A 14,634-nucleotide genomic window follows, 5' to 3' on the forward strand; every position below is an offset into this window, starting at 1 on the left:
CAGAGCACCGTGCGGGGAAAAAGTCGACGTGACTCCGATCTGCGGCTGAAGAAACAACGTGCCACCGGCTCTGCGGCTGAAAATCGATGCTCACTGGAAACACGACTGAAGAATCGATACACGGAGCTGGAGAAACGACGTGCAGCATCGCTGACGGAGGCTGGGAGATCACAACCCATGCTGCGTGGTTTTCAGATCATCGTGCGGCTGGATTTCCGATGCAAACACCGCTGGGCGTGTAAAAACAACACAAGGCCTGCCCAGACCTGAGAGTGCTGACCGGATCAATGCATCGCTCTCCTGCGGAGAGAAGAAACAACGTGCCCGACCCGACGAAAGGAGAAATGACGCAAGGTCTCGCTCGTGAGTGAAATCGATGCATCACAAGCCCTTTTTGACGCACACTATCCCGTGCGGTGTTATTTTTGACGCACCCAAGGTACATTTTCACACTAACAGTGTTAGTGTGTGTTTGAAACTACATAAAGACTCTTTTTGCTTTTTAATTGACAACTTGACTTGTGTATTGTGGGTTTTTGTTGTTTTGGTCTTGTTTTGTTTAGATAAGTATTTTCTATTATTCTAAACCTGTGTTGTGTCATTTTGTAGTGATTTCATTAAGTTACTCTGGCCCTCATTCTGACCTTGGCGGGCGGCGGAGGCCGCCCGCCAAAGTCCCGCCGTCAGGTTACCGTTCCGCGGTCGAAAGACCGCGGCGGTAATTCTGACTTTCCCGCTGGGCTGGCGGGCGGTCGCCTTCAGACCGCCAGCCAGCCCAGCGGGAAAGAGGCTTCCACGATGAAGCCGGCTCGGAATCGAGCCGGCGGAGTGGAAGCTGTGCGACGGGTGCAGTTGCACCCGTCGCGTATTTCACTGTCTGCGCAGCAGACAGTGAAATACATGTAGGGGCCCTCTTACGGGGGCCCCTGCAATGCCAGTGGCATGGGCACTGCAGGGGCCCCCAGGGGCCCCCCCTACCGCCATCCGGATCTCGGCGGTCCGACCGCCGGGATCTGGATGGCGGTAGGGGGGGTCGGAATCCCCGCGGCGGTGCAGCAAGCTGCGCCGCCGCGGAGGATTCAATGGGGCCGCGGTACACTGGCGGGACCCCGCCAGTGGTGCCGGTCCGACCGCGGCTTTACCGCCGCGGTCGGAATCCCCATTGGAGCACCGCCGGCCTGTCGGCGGTGCTCCCGCGGTCCTCCGCCCTGGCGGTCAAAGACCGCCAGGGTCAGAATGACCACCTCTGTGTGTTGCTACAAATACTTTACACCTAGCACTCTGAAGTTAATCCTACTGCTCTGCCAAGCTACCAAGGGGGTAAGCAGCCGTTAGCTGAGGGTGATTCTCTTTTACCCTGACTAGAGTGAGGGTCCTTGCTTGAACAGGGGGTAACCTGACTGTCAACCAAAGACCCTATTTCTAACAGTGTGTCAGTAGGTGTGTGAGTGACTCAGCCACAAAGGAACCTCCCTGCCTTTTTATCCAACAAGACTCCACAGCTTTACACAAAATATCTACCCAAGCGGAGTTCTTTCTGTCTCCCTGCTTAAATGTTCAGTATGTATTCTACACTACAGCTGTGTAATGGAGCACAAGGACATGCCACCAGTGACCTCTTGTGCGTTTTGGCAACATGAATGTTCCTGGTGCGCCTTTCTCTAGAATACTGTGATAACATGAATCCTCTTATAGAGAGTCCAACGAGACTACAAAGACATAAATCTCCACCAAACCAGGGTCCTTCCTTTTATCTATATGAGATAAGTGTTTCATTGTTTTGTGGAGCTGTCCTCATATTCCTCAGCATCATGAATGTGCCACCAAACCCAGCTGCAAACACACTGGGGGCCTTTTAGTAAGCTGTCCATCATACTGCAAAATTTGGAAATACCTTTGCATACAACTAAGGTGAACAGTGCAGGTGCAAGAAGGCGTAGTTCCAGGACATTTGCATATTTGTAGAAATATAAAGGGAGAACCATGGACTCTGCTCTCACCAGGAGAGGACAAGAAAGAACCCACTCGTCAGTCACATACAGATTGTGCTTGAATAGATCAGTGATGCATTCACCTTCACAAAGGATTTCAGAATGTAATAGGGGAAGGGGGCTGTGCAATCACCCTCCCACGTCCATACTCGTTCTCCAGGCTTATTAGGAAACTATACTTGTGTATGTTTAAAATGACATTAGTGTGAAACCATAAATTGTTTCAATATTTTTGCTAGGGAAACAATATTTTTGTAAACAGTATTTTTGGCACTATATTTTTGTTACACAATATTGTTGGCTCCAGTATTATGTTGGTGATCCCATTACCATACCACTGGATCAGTCTGTGTCATTCTCTCTTCCCTCTATGAAAGATCATTTAAATGCGTTAATTGAGTGACTCTACTAAAGCCTTGTACTGCAAAAACACTCTTACTTCATGCCCCATGCCAGCTGAATTTCATTCAGATGATGATTATAAGGTAGGTAGAATTTTTGACTGAAAGAGTTGTATGAGAGAAAATGCAAAATTTGGGGAACTCTATTGTCCTGAAGAAAGGTCATGGGAACCGACTTCCAATATCCATGCTCCACAATTGTTGAGAGACTTCTATGTTAGGTATCCTGCTAAGCCTAAAGCCCCAACACCAAGACAGTGGCCTTGGTGGGAGCGGCGGGGTCCTTGGGGCACTTTAAGAAAGAAAGCCTGGAAGTGACCCTAATTGTCATGTTGTGTGTGTGGACAAAAAAGCATTACCTCAGCATCATCTACGGTGAGTGTTTTCCAGCAAAAGAAAGGCTTGCTGTTCGTACAGAGCGTGGGCACTGACAAGATTCAAGCTGCCCACATTGGAAGAGAAATGCTTAATGCAGTCAATTACATTTCCATTAAGCCACAGACTCTCATTTGTCTAGAGGGACTACTCCCATCTATAATATTCATATATTGTTACGTATCATAGGGCTATACCCTAAGCCTACAGGTCTGGATCTCCTAGGCCTATAACGCAAGGATTGAGTTCAGTAGGCTATGTATGAGAAAGGAAGGTGGGATTTCCCGTAGACCTTCACCCAGCCCCTTTTCATAGGTAAAGATGTGCACTCAGGCAAACGAAACAGTCCTTCTTTAGGGACTCATTGTTATCAATGATACACACCTTTCATACTTAGAATGTCACACTAAAGCATGTGTACTAATAGTGAAACAATTCATTTATTGCAATATTCTATGAATTAGTACGTGCGCTATGACCATGGAAGACATTGCCATGATAAGGGTTACTATGAGAGTGAACACGATGAATATTCTATCATGGTTCACAGCATCAGATTCCCCACTTTCTACACCCATCCTTATCACTCTGTATACACTACTCTGAGAGCATGAGTAATCTAACATTGCCTACTGGGGAAGTGCTACAGTTAATACTCTACATAGCTACCATCAGAGGGCCTCTGTGTTCTTAAACCTTTTGTTTGCAAGGCAAGGAGGAGGGAGCCTTCTGTGATCAGAGTACAACCACACTCAATTCTAAATCCTTGGGTCCAACCTAGGTCCAGGAAGGACAGCAGCCAATGATCTGGAGCCTGATGTCTCTCTGGACAGTTCAGGGCAAAGACTTCTCTACCTGAGTGGTCCAAGCCAAGTGTTCATATAATACAATTGCCAGTGCCTAATCTGATTGTGGGTGACAGTAGTGTAATTGACAACTCCAGCTAGAACCAACATTCTATAAAGTTGTCACCTCTGTGTATATTTCACTGCTATATCTTGCATATGTACCAGACAACCTTGTAACCTATAAATTATAAAAACAGCTTAGTCAGGCTCGTGTCTCATGCTACTAATAAACTAAAAAGCAACTGTTGTTGTTCAATCTGAATTAACCATTGTGTCATAAAAACGTGTAAAATAACTCATTTAAATCTGACCACAGGAAATACGTAGAATTAGGCGAATCCTAAGTACTTTTTAAAGATGGAGCCTGGTGCAGGAATCTATATCAGTTTAACTTCTGTTGTTTTGCTGGCAATTTGTGACACATCGCTGCTGCAGATGCACCTCTATCCATGGATATTGTTATTTACAGACCAATGCACCTCGATCTCCAGGGATTGGGTAATTGACATCTCAGCTCTCAGAGAAGTAGCCTGAAGTTGTACGTGATTAGGAAATTAGCTTTGAACTATTTGAGCACATTAGCTTGACCACTAAAAACTGGTGTTCAGTTGTTCTGCTAAAGTTCCTGAAGCAGAATAGGAGAGATGTATTATTGGCAGTGGCGGTTTTTCTACATGGGCGTCGGGGCTCCGCCCCCTTCACAAAGTGATAAAAAAAAGCGATCATTTTAAAATTAAAAAATAATTATAATACCCTCTTGTAACTTTATAAAAACGTTATAAAACAGCCACTCACCAACACCAATCTAGCATTAATGTTGCTCGACAAGTGAAGTGACGTGACTGACATCACATGCTCACTTCAACTGCAGGCCGCAAGTGAGTCTATTTGCCGGGCTGATAATCTCACAGCCCTGAGGCCTGTGAGGTCATCAGCTTCAGCAAAGACCCATCATCAAGGCCTTGTCTCCACCCCCTGATGATGCGGAGGCCAAGTTAGCCCCGGGCGTTTTTATTTCAAGCCCTGAAGCGCTTAGCCTCCGGGAGTGGAGAGCATTCACCCCACCCTTTCCCAACTTCCCAGAGGAAGAGGGCGTGGGTGGGACCTCTCACCCTGTGACAAGCTGGGAATTGGGAAAGGGTGTGGCTGTGGTAGGTGGCAATTTTTCACACAGTGCATCAAACGTTTGATGGATTGGGTTGACTAATTTGACCAAAGGATCAGGTATGTGAATTAGTAAATAATGAATATCAAATAATATAGCCATAAATGTCTCAACTAAATCAAGCACTGATTGGTTCTCGTTTGGTCTCCGGGCCGGCAGGATGTCCCTTTCTAGACACACGTAACATTAAGAGAAGGGCCTGGCACCTTTTTACTTTCAAATTAAGCACTGCCTGGACCAGTGGCGATTTCTTTATTGGAGCACCGGGGCATCACCCCCCTGTTAGTTTGCCAAGTGTTTAATTATACAGTACACTGTGCTGACTTTTTGTTTGCCGTAGTGCGTGGCATGATGATTCCCTGGGCAAAGTTACCGAAAGGTAGGGGAGAATGGAGGGCTGACTCTCCTCTGAGCCTGCCTGCTTGATGATTGGGAGGTGCCGTGTCGGGCCTCCTTGGGGTGAGGTGCGTGTGTTGGTTTGGACAGGTGCCTTGCTCTGACCAGCCCAACATGTGCGACTTCAACCCTCGCCAGGCTCTGCAATTGTAGAAGCGGAGGTGCCACAGCCCCCAAGGCTTCAAATGAGTGTTGGTAGCCTCTGACCCAGCCAATCCTTGTGCTGCTGGAGTTGTGGGACCAAGCCTGAGTGAAGGTGAAGTCATACCTTCCATTCCACGCTCGTGGCATGCACGCACGACGAGCAGGGAAGCCTGAGGCAACTGGCAGCAAAGACAAATTCACTCGTGCTGAGGCCAGGACTATCCGGACAGTTGGTGAGTGTTTTTTAAACTTTGTGATATAAATATAGGCAGGTCAAATCAGCTGATCTCCACAGTCAGTGCATGGCGGCTTCAACCCCGAACAGAAGAAGGCCTTCTGTTATACAGGGGAAAGCAGCCACTGTAAGCCTCATTCCTGCAATGCAGGTTATTTTCCGCTGCCTCTCTGGTGTTGTTCATTTGAGTCTTTTATTTAGATTCTACATTGTGTCCAATAGTTCAAATATAACGCGTAGTTGCCTTGCAAATGAGGTTATTTTAGCGATGCTGAATGTGTTGTTGCAATTTTAATCATTTCTGCATTACAATGATTTGTACACTTTTTCTACTCTTAGCCAACCTGAATCGCTACTGACCAGCGGAATACATTATTATCTCTCCCTCTCTGACTATATTTCCATCTTATTAACACCTCCTTTTCTCATACCTTACTGAGTGTTTTATGGACCTGGCCCGATATGGCTCTGCCTTCTGCACGCATACATACCTCCACATAGCTATTGCATGGACAGAAAGTTTGGTACCTGAGTAGTTCTAAATCTGGCCCTGGCCTTTGTTGGGTCATATTTATTTGTTTTTGCTTTCATTTATCTCTTACATGGCAGACACACATGTTGCAGATATTAACTCCAATTATAAGTATCTGTAGTATATGTATAGGAGTCGTCAAAACTCTGATTGTCACTGCTCTTGCTAGCACAAGCCACACTACAGGAAAGCAGGACATCACTGAAGGCAGCGCACTCTAGGAGTTGGAGAAGTGGACATGGCATGCGCAGTGTGAAAAATTATAATAATGTCACTAGAATCAGATGTAACAAATTTGTGTTTATATTATAATTTGATTTCTGTTCTGTGGGTGATTGAGCATGTGGCACTGGCACTGCCGAGTTTTAAAAAGTCACTACCAATAAGTAATTCAGGTGTGGGGCCTTGTATTTCACTTCTTCCATTTACTTAGCCCAATTGATTCATTAGTTATTTTCGTGGAGTACTAGCTTTTGATCATGTCTCCTTTTGGCAATGCTCTGGTGATCACCTTAGTGCAGACCCTCTTTTGTCTAGAGTCTCAGACTAGACACATCCACATGCATACTGAGCCCATCGAAATCATTTATAGTAAATGGTCAGCAATTGGTTTGCTAAAAGGTGTTCAGTCCCCTCCCTGCCATGTATTTTACTTGCAGTCTTTCACAGAACAAATCACATCTGACCAGCATGGGCACCCGTCTACCACTTGAGAACACAGGTATGCACTAGCACACTCAGGAAAAAGTGCACTCTGGAGAACAGGCATTCACTAGCACACCATGGAGCTCGCACACTGATCCAACACAGCGGACATCGCGATGTGTAAAATTGTTGCACTGTATGATTTAAATTTACAAACTACATTAACTGTTTAACAATTTTAGTTCAGTAAGTTATGGAGTATTTGTGTATCTCAATATTTTAAGTCTACACTTTCACAATTGCTTTATAAACCTTCTTGATTTCTCAAATTTTCTTGAAAATTCATCATTTCCCCTCTTCTTTTTTAAAAGTTTTCCATGGGGAGAACCCCTTGAATTTCCATTTTGATGATCGGGCTTGCTTGCTACACTATCTTGCTACAGGGCACTCAGCACAAACTTTTACGCCCCACCACTTTCAAATATCACCAGCCGCCACTGATTATTGGGTGGCACATCTGGTGGTGGTGAACGAGTGGTGGTTTCAGGGTTTTGGGGACCCCGCATGCGTGGCAGAGGGCTGCCTGCTGAGTGGTAGGGACCTACACCACCTGCTCTGTGGGGGTGTGGGGTTTCGGTGGCTCTTCCTCCGGCTACCTGAGTGGTGCTGGAGAAATGGAATGCAGCCATTAAGTCAGTGGGGTGGGCGGATCGCCTAACACTGGAGGCTCCATTGTGATGAGGCACTAGACCCCCAAAGGTGGCAGCCCTAAGGGTCTTGCGGCATGGGACGTCATTGGCATTTTAAAGCTTGGGGACATACTACATAACGGGATGCTTAAGTCCTTACAGGGCCTTCAGGAGGAGTATGACATGCACTGTGCACAATTCTGTAGGTATCTACAGCTCCGCCACGCCCTCCTACCTCTCATACAGTTAGTAGAGTATATACCTGAATTCTCCCCGATAGAGGACAAACTCCTTCTAACAAACTTCACAGAACATAAGCTGTTGGAAATCTCCAAAAATGTATTGCGTAATGTGCTGGACCCGATGGTGGGGGTACAGCGGACATGGGAAAGTGAATTGAGCTGCATGGAGGATGGGGACTGGAGGAAAGTGTTGGAGGACTGCTAGGGAAACAGTAATAGCCACCCAATTTAGATTATTCCAGTTTAAGATACCTCTCTAGGTCCGGGCTCCGCAGAACGGGCCTAATCTCAACAGAGAACTGTCTGCAGTGCAAAGATCCAAAGGGGGACTTGCCTCACACATTCTGGCATTGCCCGGGATTGGACCATTCTTGGGGTGGAGTGTTGGGATTGCTGTAAAGGGTGATAGGTTGGAATATTCCTCGAGACTATAGGCTCATTCTTTTGCATATAACAGATGATCCGTGGGGGGCATGCATTACCAGAAGACGCTTCTCTGACTGGGCCTAATCATCACAAAGAGGGATATTGCAAGGGCCTGGAAGGCAACGGGCGCTCCTCATGTAGACACTTAGGCCCAGGGTATGGATCACTGTACGGGAATGGAGCGTCCGATCTACTTGTTACGGGCTGTCCCCATAAACATTTAACATTTGGGAGCACTGGGCAGAGTGTAGGGGGATACGGCTAGAGCCAAGTGTGGCGAGGCCAGGAGGAGTGAGCTGCAACAGGACAGAGGGATAAAGTTAATATTGGTTCACAACCGCGAGGGTTGGGTCCTGACCTCCGGTTTGGTGGTCAGTAATTTAGTCGTGGGATTTACTGTGTTGTCTCTACTGCCTTCTTATTACAATGTACTACATCTTTTGATTATGCGTAGGTGCTGTGCTCGATGTTGTAGCCTTTTGAAGCACATTGTATAATCAATCAAAAGTTGTTTAAAAAAAGAGTTAAAAGCATGGCTTCCTTGCAAAAATGATGCATTTATCTCATATAATCAGAGTTATGTTTGTTATTGATACAGCCCGGGACCTTGATCTTGAACCTCCGCTTTGTTGATTTCTTTTTGTCCTTTGTCCAAATTATTATAATTATTGTTTTAGAGTAAAAATATCAAGGAACTTCAGCCTCACTTACATCTCTCGTGTAGGAATTATGTGGCTGAGTCAGTTAATCAAAATTGAAAAAGCAGTATAACATCGATTTCTGCAAAATCTCAAGTGTCGCATACTTAGTACTGCTGGACAGGAAATTCGGTCCTTTAAGAACTAGCTGCTAAACTTTAATTGGAACCTAAAGTTCATAGGTCCAAATCAGTCTTCTCATTCTTCATCCTTCTGAGGTTAATAGAAGATAGGTTGAAGTAACACCTGTTACTTACATTGTTATTAAATGGAAATCTGGGGTGGTGAGCACTTTATAAATAAGATATTATCACTATGTAATTTATTACAATTAGAAGGTCGCATTATATTCTGTAGGGTGTCACAAACATTTAACTTTTCTAAGGCGTGCATGACATGCCTATTTCTGAGATTAGTTAGAACAGAAGGTACGCGGACAGATATTATGATATCACAAAAGACGTTCATAAACAAAACTACAACATTTACATTTTGAGGCATAAGGATAATGCCTATGCCGAACTTTAGACTAAATACTGTGATATTTGGCACATGAATAATTTCACTAGATGGCAGCAGAGCTGAATGAATAAATACGCACAGCAATCGTTGCAAAACCGAGTCTTATATACATTGACAAATGCATCATGGTAATAAAGGGGTCTATTCAAAAAGATAAATTTACATGTGGAAATTTACTCTTACGCTTTGTAGTAAATTTACTAATTTTGGCTATTCACCACTTCTAAATGTTTTTTTTTTTATTTACTGCAAAGTATAGACCTCATGTCTAAAATCTTTGAAACAGGGAATGGAGGGAAATTTATGGGCGAATTCACAATGGTAAACTTACACTTTTGTGTACTCAAAAACACCAAGTTAATAGTAAGATTAACACTCAGAGACAAGACTTTCCTTTCAGGGCGGAGAACTCCGCACATTAAAGATAAAATAGGCACTGCCTAAGATTATATAGAACACTTTTGTTTAATTTCTGAATAGTTCTTTATATGTACCACATTTCTAAAACAAGAAAAACCTTTTAAAATGTTTGATTTATCTGATACAATTGAATTTGTCAAGTATTAACTTATTTGCCCAACCCTGATATCACTGTTTAAGGTTAGGAATGTTTTTACTGTCAATGAATATAAATAACAAAGTTACATCATGTGTCATGTTACTCAAGCAGGACAGTGTTAAATCACTTTGGGTCATGCGTCCTTTTGTTCCTCCACCCAAAATTACAGGACGGAGAAAAGCAAGGCTTGATTATAACTGCCCCCCCCCCCCCCCCATAGAATCGCCTGTGAATGCAGTAAGCACATCCATGTCCCAAAATAACCCCCCCTACATTACAGGGGAGCGTGGAAAACTCCCATCTGTAGCTTCTGAGTCTGCACTGCTGAGAGCAGGTGATAAATAAGAGCAGAAAAGTCCTTGCAATTAGGGATAACCTTGTGGAAAGAACTCCGTACTTCTGTATCTGAATAGATTTTCTCTATTCTGGGAGACCAACGCCCATAGTTATACTTTTTTTGTGCTGCATTTGTGTCACTTTTTGACTCAAAAGTGGTGCAAACTTACAAATTACAATTATATTTTGTAAGATTGCGCCGCTTTTGAGTAAGAAAATGACGCAAATGTGGTGCAAAAAAAGTGTAAATATGGGCCTGAATTTCATAATTGCATGGTTGGTCCAGGAATGCAACTCCTGGTTAGAATCAGTGTAATTGGATCCTTGTAGTGATATTAGGCTCCAGTAGGAAAGTGTCCTTTTTTACTATGGCTCCCCCCACTTTTTCTTGACTGTTTCTAAGGTTTTTCGAATGAGGTGTACTAGGTCCCTGCTTAACACATCCCACGTGCCATTGCACTTTGCCTAAAAACAGGTACCAATAGGGCATGGATAGGGGAGAGGGTCCCTAGGGGTTGAAGCACATATTGTGCCACCCTCAGGGACCTCCCTAAAAACGAGATGCACAAAGCTGCCATTGCAGTCTGCATGTCTTGGGGCAAGCCAGGCAAAAACACAACATGGCTCACCCAGTGTAGGAAAGTACCATCTTTCCTGGCATGTTACACCCATTTTTACTTGTATGTATGTTTGTTTTTGTCTATGTCACTAAGATCCTGCTGGCCAGGACCCCAGTGCTCATAAAGTATGCCCTGTATGTGGTCCCTGTGTGGTGCCTAATTGTATCACTGAGGCTCTGCTAACCAGAACCTCAGTGTTTAAGCTCTCTCTGCTTTTAAAATTGTCACTGCAGGCTAGTGACCATTTTCACCAATTCTGAATGGCACACTGGAACACCCTTATAATTCCCTAGTATATGGTACCTAGGTACCCAGGGTATTTGGGTTCCAGGAGATCCCTATGGGCTGCAGCATTTCTTTTTGCCACCCTCAGGGAGCTCAGATCAAATCAAATCAAATCAAAAACATTTATAAAGTGTGCTACTCACCCGTGAGGGTCTCAAGGCGCTAGGGGAGGGGGGTTACTGCTGCTGGAAGAGCCAGGTTTTGAGCTGCCTCCGGAATGCAGGGTGGTCCTGGGTGGTCCTGAGGTTGGTGGGGAGGGAGTTCCATGTCATGGCCGCCAGGTAGGAGAAGGATTTCCCACCTGCCGTGGTGCGGCGGATGCGAGGGACGGCGGCGAGTGCGAGGTTGGCGGAGCGAAGTTGACAGGTGGGCGTGTAGAAACTGAGACGACGGTTGAGGTATTCGGGTCCCTTGTTGTGGAGGGCTTTGTGTGCGTGGGTGAGGAGCCGGAAGGTGATCCTTTTGTTGACCGGAAGCCAGTGCAGGTGTCTCAGGAGGGCGGAGATGTGGCTGTTGCGGGGTATGTCGAGGACGGGGCGGGCGGAGGCGTTTTGTATTCGCTGAAGACATTTCTGGAGTTTAGCTGTGGTTCCTGCGTATAGGGTGTTTCCGTAGTCCAAGCGGCTTGTGACGAGGGCGTGGGTCACAGTTTTTCTGGTGTCGGCGGGGATCCAGCGGAAGATCTTTCGGAGCATGCGGAGAGTGAGGAAGCAGGAAGATGATACGGCGTTGACTTGTTTGGTCATGGTGAGAAGTGGGTCCAGGATGAATCCGAGGTTGCGTGCGTGGTCTGAGGGGGTTGGTGCGGTGCCAAGGGCCGTGGGCCACCAAGAGTCGTCCCAGGCGGACGGGGTGTTTCCGAGGATGAGGACTTCCGTTTTGTCTGAGTTCAGTTTCAGACGGCGGAGTTTAATCCATTCTGCAACGTCTTTCATTCCATCTTGCAGGTTGGTCCTTGGATACCGGTGGAGCGCAGGCGGGATATTAGGGTTCGGTGGCAGGCGGTGTCGAAGGCAGCCGAGAGGTCGAGGAGGAGGAGGGCGACTGTTTCTCCGTTGTCCATCAGAGTTCTGATGTCGTCTGTGACTGAGATGAGGGCGGTTTCTGTGCTGTGGTTGGCTCGGAATCCTGACTGGGAGGGGTCGAGTAGGTTGTTGTCTTCAAGGAAATTGGTCAGTTGCTTGTTGACGGTCTCCTCGATGACTTTGGCAGGGAAGGGGAGGAGCGAGATGGGGCGGAAGTTCTTCAGGTCGCGGGGGTCCGCCGTAGGTTTCTTCAGGAGGGCGTTGACTTCTGCGTGTTTCCAGCTCTCGGGGAAGGTGGCAGAAGCAAACAAGCTTTTGATGATGGACTGGAGATGAGAGGCATTGATGTTGTCGGCTTTGTTGAAGATGAAGTGTGGGCAGGGGTCGGAGGGGGCACCGGAGTGGATGGTGTTCATGGTAACTTTGGTCTCCTCCGCGCTGATGTGAGTCCAGGCGTTGAGGGTGATGGCTGGGGTTGTAGGTTCTGTGGTGGTTGGCTGGCTCTCGTGTCCGAAGCTGTCGTGTAGGTCGGTGATTTTACGATGGAAGAAGGTAGCGAGGGAGTTGCAGAGGTCTTGTGAGGGCGTGATGGAGTTGAAGTTGGCGTTAGAATTGGAGAGCTCTTTGACGATGTTGAAGAGTTCTTTGCTGTTGTGAGTGTTCTTGTCCAGTCTGTCTGTGAAGGAAGTTCTTTTGGTGGCGCGGATCAGCTGATGGTGTTCGCGGGTGGCGTTTTTGAGGGCAGACATGTTTTCTACGGTGTGGTCTTTGCGCCAGGCTTTCTCGAGGGTACAGCAGGTTTTTTTGAATTCCTTGAGGGTGTCTGTGAAACATTGAGGTTTCCTGGTGCTGGTCTGTCTTGGGAGGCGTCTTAGGGGTGCAAGGTTGTCCGCGCAGTTGGTGATCCAATGAGTGAGGCTGAGGGCTGCGTTGTTGGGGTCGGTGGAGAAGGTGGGTTGGTTGTCGCTGAGAGTGGAGAGAAGCTGTTCCGTGGGGATTTTGTTCCAGTGTCTGCGTGGGATGGGTTGTGTGCGGAGGTGGAGAGTCTTGCGTCTGAAGGTGAAGTGGACACATCTGTGGTCGGTCCAGTGTATTACGGAGGAGTGGCTGAAGGATACGTGGTTGCTGGTGGAGAAGATGGGGTCGAGCGTGTGTCCGGCGATGTGGGTGGGGGTGTTCACCAGTTGCTTGAGATCGAGGTTGGCGAGGTTGGCGAGCAGGGTGGTGGAGTTGGGGTCGTTGTTCTGCTCCAGGTGGAAGTTGAGGTCTCCAAGGAGGATGTAGTCCGGCGAGGCTAGGGCGTGCGGGGAGATGAAGTCAGCGATGGATTCGCTGAAGAGGGCGCGTGGTCCAGGGGGTCTGTAGATGAGAGTTCCTCTGAGGGTGGTCCTGGGGTCGGTGTGGATCTGGAAGTGCATGTGTTCGGCGGCGAGGGGGGTGTCTTCGGTGGAGGTGGTGACGTTGATGGAGTCCTTGAAAACGATGGCGATTCCTCCACCGACTTGGATAGTGCGGACTCTCCTGGTGATCTTGTAGCCGTTGGGGATGGCTATGGCGATGTCGGGGGCCGAGGAGGCGTTCATCCAGGTCTCAGTGATGAAGGCGAGTCCGGTGCGGTGGAGTCCAGGAGGTCCCATAGTTCAATGGCGTGCTTGTGGACGGACCATGCGTTGATGAGGATGCATTTGAGGTGGTTATTGGCGCGTGGGCTGGCGGGTGGGGTGCAGTCGTGGTGGAAGGTGTGTTTGCAGGTAAGGCATGCGAAGGGTCCATGGGAGCGTTTTGGGTTGGCTTGGAAGCAGGTTCTGGAGCGTCTCGGGTTGAGAGCGTGGAGGGAGGTGGGGTTGTAGCGGTGCTGCGGGGTTTGGGAGTGCTGGGGGCCACGGGTTGTGGTGCTGGGCGTGGTCCAGGTGCGGACGGGCGCAGACAGGCTTGCCTTTGGCGCGCCTTTGCCGCGCCAGCGGCGCAGCCGCGCAGCAGCCGCCATAAGAGGGAGGAGGGGAGGAGGAGGGGTCAGCTGGGGGCGGGAGGCAGGAGGGGGGGCAACGAATGGGAGCAGGGCGGGGCGGGGCCGAGCGGGAGGTGGCAGCGGAAAAGCAGAGGGCTGGGGGGTCAGATAGAGGGGAAGGGAAAGAAGATAGGGAAGGGGGATTACAGAGGAGGAGAGGAGTCAGGAAGAAAAGAAGAGAGGAATAGAAGAGGAAGGAGAGAAGAGTCAAGAAGAAGAGGAGAAGGCCACAGAAGAAGAGGAGAGACGAGTCCAGAAGAAGAGGAGAGACCAGAGAAGCAGTGGAGAGAAGAGTCCAGAAGAAGAAGAGGAGAAGGCCACAGAAGAAGAGGAGAGAGGAGCACAGAAGAAGAAAAGAACACGCAGAGAAGAGTACAGAAGAAGAGAAGGAACACGCAGAGAAGAGTACAGAAGAAGAAAAAAACACGCAGGACGGGGTGCAGAGGAGGAGAAGAGCTCAGAAGAACACAGAAGAAGAAAAGAACACGCAGG

This window comes from Pleurodeles waltl, chromosome 8 (assembly GCF_031143425.1).
Source record: "Pleurodeles waltl isolate 20211129_DDA chromosome 8, aPleWal1.hap1.20221129, whole genome shotgun sequence".
Taxonomy (NCBI): domain Eukaryota; kingdom Metazoa; phylum Chordata; class Amphibia; order Caudata; family Salamandridae; genus Pleurodeles; species Pleurodeles waltl.